Source organism: Megascapheus bottae, chromosome 3, assembly GCF_031878675.1.
Source record: "Megascapheus bottae isolate mThoBot1 chromosome 3, mThoBot2.hap1, whole genome shotgun sequence".
Taxonomy (NCBI): domain Eukaryota; kingdom Metazoa; phylum Chordata; class Mammalia; order Rodentia; family Geomyidae; genus Megascapheus; species Megascapheus bottae.
The window spans coordinates 45,833,734-45,840,207 of NC_143511.1; positions in this window are offsets into that span (position 1 = coordinate 45,833,734).

A 6,474-nucleotide genomic window follows, 5' to 3' on the forward strand; every position below is an offset into this window, starting at 1 on the left:
TTTGAGATCTGTGCTGCAATGGCAAGGACAGTTTGTGCTATCAACTTCTTTACTTCTTAAGAATGATGTATGGACTAGACATTTCTCAGGAGAATGATTTCAAATGTTTTTGTAGGGTAAGGGACATTTTACTTTACACCTCAGTATGTGGATTTTTCTTACTAACCTGTGATCTAGAAAAATACCTGTATCATCCACCAATATCAAAGGGATTCCTAACTTTACTGTTCTGATACCCACTGCACTTAGTTTTTGAAAACTTCCCATCACTTTTAATATAATGCTTTGGAATGACGCAACACGAACGCAAAAAGGTTTAGGAAGTTCTAAGAAGTACTAGTTCAGTGATAGTTTAATGGTATAGCTAAATAACCTTTTAAATAAAAGAATGACACTTCATTTTTTTACCAAATGTCTCATTCTTATTCAACATAGCAACTATATTTTATATTTATGCTATTACTGAATGCTTAATGTATACTATTAATATATATATCCTATATGCATGTTATTACTGAATACTTAATGAGATAATTACTGTTTTTGAGCACGAATATTTTAATAGTACAAAATGTGATTTTCTTTAAGGGCTTGTCTACAATTCAAAGCTCACTTTTATGATGAGTTGTCACATCCATGACCCATGACATAAAATTCCGAAAGGACATCACCAGAAGCTATGTAAACATTTCACCTAAGGGCAAAGAGAAAGTTCAGGATGTTTTCACAAAGAAACCCAAGGAAGACAATCCATATGGATACTTACTATTTTTGTAGTACTTTATTTACCAGGTATATCTGAATTTGAGTTATGTACCACATAAACAATGGTAAATGTATCCTGTTTTACTCTGCATGCTTTATAGATAAGGTTCTAATGTTGGAAAAGAATATTTATTGAACAACTATTGCAGACAGTATAGTAGAACTCTAAGACTCTCACAATAACTCCCTGGGAATACCTATATGGCAACTTAATACATGAATATCTGAGTAGGTAAAACTTTAAGTGATTTACTAAGATCACAAGTTTCATAAAATTTGTAAGCCAAAATCTGTAACTCCAAAGCCTAGATTTATTTTATTTTTTCCAGCTGATTTTCCAGAAATAGTACCTTTTAATTTTTTTCACTTAAATGTTATCGTTAAGTAGCTGAGTAGCTGCACAAAAGGACTTGTCAGTTAACAATTCAGCTTATAAATTCAGTGCATCTTGATCATTGTCACTCCTTTCAATAGTCTCACATACACTTCCTTTTTTCACTTTTTATAATTTTTAAATAGTTGCACATAGGGATTTTGATTTAACGTGTTAAACTGAGTAAGCCCATCTTGATTGTTGTCATCCCTTCCTTTATTCTGCTCCTACATTTATTCCAACCACACTATCCCCTCAAGTTACCTAGTTCCATCTTTACCTACGTAGGTTGAATATCATGATTGTATTTACCCAACATTCTTCTCTCTAGTCATCTGCTCTCCTCCCCTTACGCATACTTTCTTCTCTTACAAGACATAACAGCTTCATGGTTTTCAGTTTGTTAAACTGTCTAAATTGTCTGGAGAAGTTGCTCCATGGCAATTCACTTATGAATATCATACTTTAGTCAATTTCCTTGTGTATGTACCTATGTGCCTATGGCCCTGTATGTGTTTTTATATATGTTTATATTTTAATTCTAACTTAATAAACACTTAAAAAAATTCCTTAAAGATCAGGGTGCTGGTGGCTCACACCTATAATCCTAACTATTTAGGAGACTGAGATCTGAGGATGGAAAGTCTGTGAGACTCTCATCTCCAATAAAGTACTCAGAAAAAAACTTAAAGTGGTACTGTGGCTGAAAAGGTAGAGCACTAGCCTTGAGTGAAAAAGCTCAAGGAGAACACCTAGGCCCTGAATTCAAGCTCTACAACCAAAAATTCCTTAAAGAATCGTCCCAGACATATTGAAGCCACTAGCACAACATTGTTCATTGCAGCACTATTTACCATAGTGAAGATACAGAATTAACCCAAATGCTCCCCAGTAGATGATTGGATCAAGAAGATGTGGTACTTATACACAATGAAATTCTATGCTGCCATCAGAAAGAATGACATTGCCCCATTTGTTAGGAAGTAGAAAGACTTGGAAAAAATCCTATTAAGTGAAGTAAGCCAGACCTAAAGGAACATAGGCTCCATGGTTTTCCTCATTTGTAATAATTAGTACACATCTAGAAGTCTCTTAGCAGAGGATTACAATAGCTCAAAACATAGTCATATAGGATAAGACTAAATGAAAGGAACTCTAGGATATGGAAACAAGAGCTTTATCTTGTGTGATTGTTGTTCTTAATGTATTATGTTATTTTTCTTCTCTTTTGTTGCCCTTTGGTTAATCTCATATTGTTACTGTATCTGACTTTGTTACTCAGTATATTGTATATTTGAAATAGGAAAGGGAAGGGGGAAACAAGATGATTGGGAGAGATTGGGGGAGGGAGCTGGGGACAAAAACATGAGAAGGGTATCAATGTGTGAGAAGTAATGTACCTACTATCTGGCAAATGGAACTGTAACCCCTCTATACATTACAATGAAAAAAGAGAAAAAAGAATTATCCTAGGGGCTGGGAGTTTGGCCTAGTGATAGAGTGCTTGCCTAGCATGCATGAAGACCCGGGTTTGATTCCTCGATACCACATGCATGGCTCAAGTGGCAGAGGTATAGCCTTGAGAAAGCCCAAGGAGACTTCTCAGGCCCTGAGTTCAAGCCCCAGGATTGGCACACACACACAAAAAAGAATCATCCTTTTTTTCATGCTGACAATGTATATTTATCTAGTACCTAAAAAAAATGTGAGATGTATATCAATCTTTGGAAGGAACTGACACCCTCAGTAAGTCGCCCAATATCTCTAGTTTGGCCCCAGGACCATATAGATACTGTCAAAAATAGACCTGCTTGGAAAATACTGATTACTAGCCAGCCTGAAACACATTAATCTCTTCCAATGAAAAATAAGGTCATATACTGAGTACATCTGATCAAAAAAGCATTTACTATATGACTCCCAAGAAAAAGATTTTACAATATATTTTTCCTTGTCTAGTGTGGCATACTGAATAACAGCCCCCAACAGTAACCATATTCTGATTTTTGAAACCTGTGAATGTTACCTTTTATTTTAAGATGAATAAATTATCCTGGATTGTCTGAGTGGGATTGAAATGCTATAAAAATGTCTTTTTAAGAGGGGAAGTAGAGATTCATTTGACTACAGAGAAGAGGATGTAATGGCTGCAGAGACTACATGGATACGCTTTGAAGATGGAGAGTGGGGCCTGGCCTAAGGAATTGATACAGCTACTTTTCCTGTAAAAGACAAGGAAAAGGAATGTCTTCACTAGGCTCCAGAATCATAAGAGAATAATTTGTGTTGCTAAGCCACAGTTTGTTATAGAAGCAAAATTTACAACCAGTGCATTTTTAGTGTTTTTAAAAAGTAAATAGATTAATGATTTAATAATGGCAAATAAAGACAGTTCCTTTTAATTATCTTCATCAGTCCTCTCCGTAACTTGAATTTTTAAATTTGTTGGTTTTCATTTTATATGCCTGACTTCTGAATATATTTGCATTGGGTCATCACATATTGCCATCGGTTTTGATCATTCTTCAGCTGACCTTGTGATTTCAATATGCATAGTAATTTTTATAGTGTGTGTGTGTGTGTGTGTGTGTGTCCTGAGTCTTGAATTCAGGACTTGGGCTCTGTCCTGGAGTTTTTGTGCTCAAGGCTAGTGCTCTACCACTTGAGCCACAGCTCCGTTTCTTGATTTTTGGTAGTTAATTGGAGATTAATTTGGTAGTTAATTAGGATTTCTTGTCGGGCCTGACTTTGAACCATCGTTCTTAGATTGCAGTCTCTTGACTGAACCACTGGCACGTAGGATAACTTTTATGATTATAAAGAGGTATCATGTTTTTCATATGTCTTAAAGATATACTATAACTAGAATTTTTTCTTCTATTTTGTTGACAGTTTTATAACTTTCAAAATAAATTGAATCTTGAAGGATTTGCATTAATCATTGTTTAAAATAGTTATTTGTAGTTTATAAATCATATGTTAGGTGTGCTATAGCATTTTTCCTTTCCTATTTTCTCATCATTCTGATGTGCTTCTAGTCATTTATCTATGAATTTTACCACTGAAATTAAAGAATTTTAATTATTTCCTTCAAGATGACATATTCTAAAATTTCATTGTACAGTGTTGGAGTCCATTTTCTTATTCTGGTGAAAGAATGTCAACATCCCCCATCCCCCACCTCATTTGTTTTAATGAGAGGCATTTTAACTGCGTGACTTGGTTCACTATCATCAAACCTAAAATGTTAAGGATTGAAGGCCACAGTGTTAAATATTTAAAGTATTACAAAAAATAGGAGAGGAAGGAGAATGAGGAAAGGGAGATGGGAAGAGAGGAAGAGGGAAAGAGATGTTTCTGGTTTTTAGGAACATTCTAGTCCTTCAGGTTAAATGAGACATAAATGAGTAAACTGAATTTACATATTGGTAAGAGAATTTTCATTTCTCTTGAATATTAGCAATTTTACTGTGGAGCTTTTCTGAGTATGGAATTCATGGATTGGCATACCCAACCATATGAAATGTCCTATGAGTTCACATATTTTTTTCTGAATCATGCCCATATGGTATTGGTTATTTTTTAAAAACTGATCTGACTCTAAAGGTCTCCCTAGTAATATATCTTATATGCAGATTACATTTCCATTGACATCTCAATGAGGAAATTTGTCATTCACTCTTTGTAGTACTGATATGTAATTGATACTGTATACTGTAAGCTGTAAAATCTTGGATACTGTTTGGGAAGGAGATAAATCCAATCATAGTTTTGTTCTTCCTTCTAAATCATCTTGTGTATTTATGTGTATTTATGTGTTAGATCCTTAGGCATATGTTTTATAAGCACTGACCTTAATGTTAGCTATACAGTAGAAGCCCCATGTAAGGCTTTGAAAACTACTGGGTTTATATCATCTGAAAAAAGACTTCCTGAGATTTAATTGAGTCATGCTTCATTGTCTTTATTGCATGTTAATGCCAGTGAAATGCTGATTGTTGACAGAAGCCTTCTACTGAAGCAGCCACAGAAATGTTGTGCTGCTAAAGTAGGTAAAATAAAGCCTTACTTAGATGAGAAGATGATTCATCTGACAGGTTAAGAGCTATCAAATATTCATAAATATTCACTAATGACAAGAATGTAAGGTGAGCTATCTGTCTTCAGTAGATCCTTTTCATGTTTTGAATATAAGGGGAAAATTCTAAATACGATCCCAAAATTAATGGAATCATATTGGATGCACTCTAAAAGAATACAAAAGAAAGAAATTACGACGTAAAATAGGACATCTGATTCTTGCCTTTTTGTCTGCAAACAATAAGAAAATAATGTTTTTTTTTCTTCTGATCTTCCTTCTGGTCTAAATGTAAGAAGCTTCCGTAGTAAAACTATTTGTAGAAAACTCCACAACGTGGACACTCCTTTGCAAATCATTTAAGGACATGAAGTTTACTGAGAATGGCTCATTCTAGGGACCTTGGAGTGGAGCTCTGAAACTTATTTGCTGTAAATGCTTCTGTTGCTGCAGAAGCACCGCCTCTGAATACATTTCAGTTTTTTTTTTCTCTCAGCTAAGGAAAAATATTTTAAAAAATGTATCGTGAAAACAGAAGAGTTCACACTTACAGTTAGAATGCTTTCCGCTAATGAACAGTGAAATGGTTCTTACAAAAATATGCATGAGTCTAGAGGGCACAGCGCAGACCACAGCCTCATGTAAGGCTGGACAGAACAGCCCTGGCACATGCTCATTGTGATCAAATTCCAAGTCACTGTGTGCTCTGTGCTTTCTAAGAGCTTCTCCTGAGGAAGCCCAGCACTGCATTTCTGTAGATTGAATTATAATATGTATAGAAACTTTGGGTCACTTGATCTTTAAACAGCTTTTACAACTGACAGCCATTCATTCACTAGGTCTGCTTACTTTGCAACAATGAAATTCAAACACTTAGATTAGAATAAATATATCTTTAAAAATTACAGTTTTACTGAAATACAATCCAAATAACATGCAATTTGCCTCTATAAGGTTCAGGTATGCTCTGGTGGCTGACACCTATAATCCTAGCTACTCAGAGGCTAAGATCTGAGGATTGTTGTTTGAATGCAGCCTGGGCAGGAAAATTTGTACATCATCTGCAATTAATTTCTAACAAACAAAAAATAATCCTGGAAGTGGAGCTGTGGCTCAGTGGTAGAGCATTAGCCTGCTCAGGAAAAGAGGCCAGGACTATTACAAAAATACAAATTAAAGTATATGATTCACAGTTTTTGGAGTATTAATAAAGGCATACAACCATCAACATTATCTGGTTCCAGAACATTATAATAAT